The following is a 7,587-nucleotide window of genomic DNA, read 5'->3' as shown; positions in this document are numbered from 1 at the left end:
TAAGAGAAGTAACTAGAATAAAATGAAGGGCTCCTACCTAGGAGAAATATTTAGAGTAAAATATAGATCACCTGAACATGGGCTTGAACCCTGGGCACTTAGATTAAAAGTCTGATGTTCCACCAACTGAGTTACCCAGGCCCCTTTTTGTGTTTTTTTCCAGAGCCCCTTTTTTAGGTTCATTTATGGAAGTTCCAATCCACCAGCCACAGCTTGGAAATCCTGTGGGGCCCTTCTACTCTGTCTGTAGGTTCTCTATGAGTTGGAATTGATGACAACAGGTTTGCTTTTTTGGTTATATGTGACCAATCGGTTTCCATATTTAATGTTTTTAAATAGCTTTCCTTGAATTCTCTTCATTGCAAGAAGATTTTGCTTGAAAGAGATGTTGTCATCCCTCGGAGCATTTTCCTTTTTCTCTCTTTAACTTGTATCAATTTAGATTTTCAGAACCAGAACGGCATCCCCTAGACAAAGCACTGCCAAGTTTCTGACCATACTGCTAGACCTGAAGGACTTCATTACTTGTCAAGTGTTGTGATTTTATCCCTGTTTCTCATTTCCCCACTCATACCTATTTTTCTGGAAACAACACTCATGCTACTCTTCATATCCTTCTGCATTGTCTTGTACATCTTTCTTGCAACCTTGGGAGGCAGAAGAGAAAAGAGTTGAAAGACAGGGAATTTGAAGATGACGTGAACATTCCATAATGGTGGGTAAGCAAGGAGCCTGCATGTCTATGCTTGCTTTTCTTCATGAAGCACTTCTCTACCATGTTTGAGCCACTTCTCCATCTTCTCATTTTGTTTCTCCCCCTTCTCCACCTTTTAATTCTCTTTCTTTTCTTCTCTCTTTCTGTCTTTATGCACTGTTTGCTGCCCACATCCAAGGGAAAAGGACAATTATCTTGATGAATAAATGTATATTAGGACATACCACCCAGAACATGATCCAAGAGAGTTCGTTAATTTTGACCTAAACCTAGAGAAAATATTGCACAGGGAATCTGGAAACAAACAAAAGGGAGAAGTTTTGGTGTGAAGAAAAGATTAACCTCTCTGGGAAGGAAAGACTAAGTTGATCATGGGAAAAGAGTATTGCTTATTTCTGCAAATATCTCAGCGATTCCAAGAATCCAAGACTATGTGAAAACTGAATTTGTTTTACTTTAGGAATTTATGTATTTATGTATTATGTATTTATGTATTTCTGAACTCTCCTACCCTACAAATATGTAAGGCATCCATTTTCGGGTGAATCACACAGAATCACCTTGGATTGGTTTTTGGATCAATGGGCCAAGGAGTTAGGGAAAGACTTTTAAGCAAAATACCTGCAAGTTTACCATTTCAGTGACTCAAGCACCTCTCCAAGCTAATTTGGCTGTCTTCTCTGCACTTAAAAGCACTTGAAGTAGCTTGGAAATCAGCAAATTGTACCTCAGACATCATGACCTCTCTTCCAGGGAAATTTAGGACCCATAACCCTGGCCCACCTGCATATTGGGTGACTCTTCTACTTTTTGGTAGAGGATCAAGTTGTTCAAACTTATGTTATGAATGGATTATAATAAAATATTTTCCTTGCATTAAAAGCAGACTTTTCTGACAAGGGGTACTGTTGTTTGAGTCTGCAGACCTTTCTCCCTCAAGTAATGCCACCTTATTTTTGAGACAGGAAATGTCTAAACACACCAACCTGCAGCCCTCCCTCTCCTCATGCTGTCATCTGCATGCCTTTATGTCCGAGTTCAGTTCTTGGCTCTTGTTTCTCTACCCAAATGCATCATTATTATCAGTGACTACAAGAGAGTGGCCTTCAAGAACTATATCATTTGTGATCATCTCAAAATCTCAGTTTATTAATTCTGAGTAATTGTGATTTTCACAGGTTTCAGCTGCTATATGATTCCCTTTTTTTGAATGTGGTTAAATTTTCTTCTGATTGCAAAGTGAAAAATTTGACAACAGAAACCCAATGCTCCCTAATAACACTTTAAGTTTCAGGTTTGAACTACTTTAGTATGTTGCTCCAGTGGTGTGCTGGTCAACGCCTGTGCTTATGGATCAGAAGATTGAAAGTTTGAATCCCTTCTTGGTGCCTTGGTTCTGGTTTGACAAGAAGTAGAAGCCTCTTGAATTGACTTCTAATGGCCAGTGTTTATTTCAGGAAACATAAGTAATTGGGATGCATCTATTTATTCTTACCCTTCTCTGCCCTCCCTCTCCCTCACACCCACACATAGCCCTTTGGCTGCATCTCCCTCAGGAATCTGATGTGGTGTTAAATGACTACCTTAAGATTTTATTTAAAGCTCTAAAGACAAGAAACTGGAATTCTGTAGGAGAACGTAAGAAATGTACTTGCCAATACTCTTGTGATACTAATTCAGCTTTGTGTGCTATGGGATGTTTTCTACAACATGGTGTTTGAAAACCTCCAATGAAAGTTGTTTTATGATCAAGCAGAATAATTGCTCAGCAAACCATGCAACTTATCTGCTTTTTAAAATTTTCAACATTTCCGTTCTTTCTCCTTTTGAAAACACTTTTTACTTATTCATATGGAAATAAACACATTGTTCAAGGGATTGCCTTTAACTGTTTCCCCATTTCTACTCCAAAGCATGAAGCCCTTCACCACACTGATGTGCTCAATAATCCTCTAATCCTCTTTTCAGTGCCACTGAAGAGCAAGACAGAAAAAGAAGGACTGAAAGAGTAGAGAAAGAACAGGCTCGATCATTTCATTTGGAATTTCCTTAGTTTTCTGAGTAGTGTTTGGATCGTGGGACAGCCTGAGGTTACCAAGCAGAGAATCTTCTTCTTGTTTTACCTTCCATTCCTGGCACTCCTCCTCTACCAACCCATTCACGGTCTCCAAAAATTGGATCACATTTTTCAGACATAGATGGCAACAGACTTAATATAATTTCGGGTTTGTGAGTAGATAATACCGAATGAAATTTGTATTTATAAAGGCACATGTGTTGTAAACAATACATTGATGTATAACTAAAAGAGCACACTCAGGCAGCCGAAATAGCTCAGTTGGGAGAGCGTTAGACTGAAGATCTAAAGGTCCCTGGTTCAATCCCGGGTTTCGGCAGGTTAATTTACCTTTGGATAATTATCATTATCGCTTTTTTCTTTCTTTTTTTTTTTTTTTTAATGCAACAGTTGCATTGCAAGGCTTTAGGATTGTAGTAGCAGTAACTGTAAATAAAGTTTAGCAAAAGCTTGTCCGGAAACAGGGTAGACAGCATGCTTAGCCTCTAAGAGGTGTAGGGATCGATCCCCAGCACCTCCGGAGTTTTCTTCTGTTTCAACACTGTTTAAACTTACACTTCAAGGAATGGAGCCCTGAGGTCGTCCACTAGTTGAGAACTCGGCTACCAGCCAAAAGACCACCGGCAGATTCTCCGAAACACTATGGAGCAGTTCTAACGTGTCCTATACTGTCACTATGCGTCGAAACCCGCTCGACGGCAACCATTTTATTGTTTTTTTTTCCCCCTGAAGGAATACAGATGTAGTTCTCCAAATATTTTCCATACCATTCGTGCACATATAAAAAAAAAAAAACTTTTTTTTTAAAGTAAAAAAACATAACCCTGTGGATTGCCTTGAATGGCCTTCAATTCACAGGCTGTGATTCTCTACATCACCTAAGGAGACTTTGACAACGGAAGGAAGACGTTAAGAAAGCGGAGAAATGAAGAACCAGATACCAGAGGAATCACTTCAAACACCCGAATTGAAAGTGTGCACGTTAACAGGTGGTTCACCTTGGCTCCCATTTGTACTATTATTAAAGAGACAGAAAGGCAGAAAAAGGGATGGGGAAAGGCTGCTGCGGACAGTTTTCTTTAGTGTATTGTGTTTTCTGGGCCAAAGAATGGAGCAAAAGCAGAGAAGCCCATCTTAACTCCCACCGATTTCTCTACCCGTGCTCTGTCTAAAAATGAGAGATGGTCGGCAGTAGGTTCCGAGTCTTTTCAGATGAACGAGCGGCTGGGACGCTTAGCAAAGTAACGCAGACTGTCAGGGAATTAGAAGCCTTCCTAATACCAAAGTAGAAGAAATAACTAGAATCAACACATTCCCAGTTGGTATTCCATAATATCAGTTTTCCTGTATTTCCTCACGGACACCATTTTCCCCCTTATTTTCAATCTTTTAATAAAACATTTACTGGAAACCTCAGTTAACATCAGAAGGAGGTAGACCCACGTGAAGAAGCAGGGAATGACTTTTCTGTCAAAACCGAAAATAGATACAGGTAGTTTCCGACTTAGGCTATATTTGACTTATAAAGAACCGTACTTACCACCCGCATTTTGTGTGTGTGTGTGTGTGTGTACATCTTGTTAGTAATATGTTGTACCTACAATGTTGGTTATGTTATCGTTTCCATGCCAACCATGCAATATAAATAAAGAAGAAATTTATAAAAATACTGACAATTAAAGGCAAAAATAATGAAAACTAAAAAAAAAAAGATATCCGACTTACTAAGAATAGACTCTGGACACTGTCCTTAGTGGGGCTCTATTACAAATAAAATTTGAATGGAGCGCTAGTATGCTGAATGCTTCCTTTGTAAAGCACCGCTGCTGCTTCTGTTACTTCACAATATTATCACACCTTGTTTGTATGACCAGTAAACTTCTAGGAATTTCCAGTCCACTACCAGTAACTTTCTAATGCTTTGTGGTTTCAAAAACGTATATCTCTGTATGTATTCCTATGGAATCAAAGCGTGTTTAGGAGAACACAGAATTTGATGTATGCTCCCAGCACTCCCATCTAGAATGTCATTACTTCTCAATTTTCTTCAAAGAAAATATCCGTAGCAGGTAGTCAGGAGAGAGACTGCCTGGCTCTCAAGTCTGATTGGCCTCGGGTTGGTTTTGTTCCTGGTGTCAATTATTTATTTGTTTTAGGATGCATTTTATCAACAGAGGTAATGTGGTCATTTCATGTGTTAGCTCTTTTTCCTGTTGTCACTTGTTCTCTCCAGGCACTTTAAAAAAACAGTAGGGAAAGTTGAGAGCTGCATGTGGGGAGAGTAAAACTGGCTTCATAAAATGAATTAGGAAGTATTCTCTCCTATTTTCTGGAAATGATTGTGTGTAGTTTTTGTTAACTCTTTAAATATTCATTGGAATATTCTAATTAATATTTCTTTACCTGGTGGTTCTTTTTTTGGGTGAAGGAGTTTTAAAATTACTAAATCAAATATCCTTAATATAGTGCTATACAAAATACATATTCATATTGGGCGATTAGCAGCAGTTTGAGTTTTTTGATCCATTGACCCATTGATCAAATTGATCCATTTCAATTAAGTTGTGAAATTTATGTGAGTAGCATTGTTTATAGAATTTCCTTATTATTCTTCTATTGTCTGTAGAGTTTATAGTGATATCCCCTGTTTCATTCCTGATTCTGTTACTATGTGTTTTTCTCCTTTTTTTGGTTTGTTTGTTTTTGTCAGTCTTGCTAGAGGTTTGTTAATTTTATTCATCTTTTCAAAGAAACTACTTATTGTTTCATTGGTTTACTTTCAATTTATTTCTGCTCTTATTTTACTATTTCCTTACTTCTGCTTGATTTGAGTTTACTTTGCTCTTCTGTTTCTCTCTCTCTCTCTTTTTTTTTTTTTTTGGTTCTTCAAGTGAAACCCAGTGCTGTTGATTCCGACTCATAGCAGAGTTATAGAGACTCATAGCCACTCACTGTTTGTTTTTTTCTTTTTTTCTTCAAGTGAAAGCTTAGTTAATTGACATGAGGCTTTTTTCTTTTCTTCAGTATGCATTTAGTGCTATAAAAATCTCAGTACTGCTTTAGTTTGTCCCACAAATTTTGACATGTTGAATTTTTGTTTTAATATCCTAGAGAGAGACTTCCTCTTTGACATATAGATTATATAAAAGTACGTGGCTTAGTTTCCAACTCGGAAGATTTGTTTTATGTTTCTGTGACTGATTTCTAGTTTGATTCTATTGTGGTCAGAGAACACACTTTGTATGATTCAATTCTTTTAAATTTATTGAGGTTTTTTTGTTGGCCCATAGTATATGCTCTATCTCGATACATGTTCCATGGCGACTTGCGAACAATGTGTATTCTGCTCTTGTTTGGTGAAATGTTATGGAAAGATTGATTAGGCCTGTTGGATGATGGAGTTTTGTAGTCCTGGTATATCTTCGCTGATTTTCTGTTTAGTTGCTCTTCAATTATATAGAGATAGGTGTTGAAGTCTCCAGCTATAATTGTGGATTTGTCTACAGCTCCTTTCAATTCAATCAGCTTTTTCTTCACTTATTTTGCAGCTGTGTTGTTTGGTACACACACATTAACCACTGTTATTCGGGTAGTCCCAACTTATGTCATGTTAGTGTTACAACGAAACACACTACAGTTTTTTTTCCTTATCATTAGTATTATGTAATACATTGTGTAATTTGTTACTGTCATCATATCTGTAGGTTTGTATGCAAGTTTTCCAACCTCCTAAGACAAATAAAACTTGGATTTAAAAGATACTGATAATAAAAAGCAATAATAATGAAAACTAAAAAGAAGAAATGAGATATTTGACTTACAACAGAACCGACCAGGAAGGAGTTGTTAGAATGGAACTCTTTTGTAAGTTGGTGACTTCCCATTCCTTTTGGGATTGATCCTTTTATCATTAAGTGATGTCTATCTCTGTCCCTGTTAATTTTTTTCCAAATTTTTCATTATTTGATATAAATATAGCCACTTGTGTTTTCTTTTGATTAATGTTTGTGTGATATATCTTTCTTAAAATTTTATTTAATTTCTACCTAACTATATAGTTACATATACAAAAGGAGTTCTTTGTAGACAGCTTATACAGGCAGTCTTCAGGTTACAAAAGTTTGGCTTCAAGACAACCCCTTTTACCCTTTAATATTAGGTAAATTTGCCCTCACTTTGAAATGATTGAGCCAACCCTACTCCAACAAATTGTTCATCACAATCACCTTTACATGCTGCACGTACAGCTTTTAATCATGGAAAACACTTCCAGCCTTTTCTTGCACTAAAGGAAAGCTAAATGAGAACCATATGCACCTGTTTTTACTTATCTACAGTTTTCTTTAAAAAGTTTTTTACTGTGCTTTAAGTGAAAGTTTACAAATCAAGTTAGTCTCTCACATAAATATTTATATACTTCTTACTATATTTTTTGGTTTTTTTTGTTTGTTTGTTTACTATATACTCCTTGTTGCTCTCCCCCTAATGAGACAGCATACTCCTTCTCTCCACCCTGTATTTCCATGTCTATTCAGCCAGTTTCTGTCCCCCTCTGCCTTCTCATCTCCCCTTCAGACAGGAGGTGCCCACATAGTCTCATGTGTCCACTTGATCCACAAAGCTCACTCCTCACCCGTATCATTTTCTACCTTCTAATCCAGTCCAATCCCTGTCTGAAGAGTTGGCTTTGGGAATGGTTCCTGTCTTGGGCTAACAGAAGGTCTGGGGACCATGACCTCTGGGGTCCTTCTAGTCTCAGTCAGACCATTAAGTCTAGATTTTTGACAAGAATTTG

The 7,587-nt window shown here is 37.3% G+C and overlaps 1 non-coding gene across 1 annotated transcript; it reads left to right on the top strand.

Moving 5' to 3' along the window:
- The first annotated feature begins 3,038 nt into the window (after positions 1 to 3,038).
- Positions 3,039 to 3,111, top strand: TRNAF-GAA (transfer RNA phenylalanine (anticodon GAA)). Its single transcript has one exon. It is a non-coding gene; the product is annotated as a tRNA-Phe (tRNA).
- The last annotated feature ends 4,476 nt before the right edge of the window (positions 3,112 to 7,587 follow it).

This window comes from Loxodonta africana, chromosome 1 (assembly GCF_030014295.1).
Source record: "Loxodonta africana isolate mLoxAfr1 chromosome 1, mLoxAfr1.hap2, whole genome shotgun sequence".
NCBI lineage: Eukaryota > Metazoa > Chordata > Mammalia > Proboscidea > Elephantidae > Loxodonta > Loxodonta africana.
This window is presented reverse-complemented; position numbering and strand designations above follow the sequence as displayed.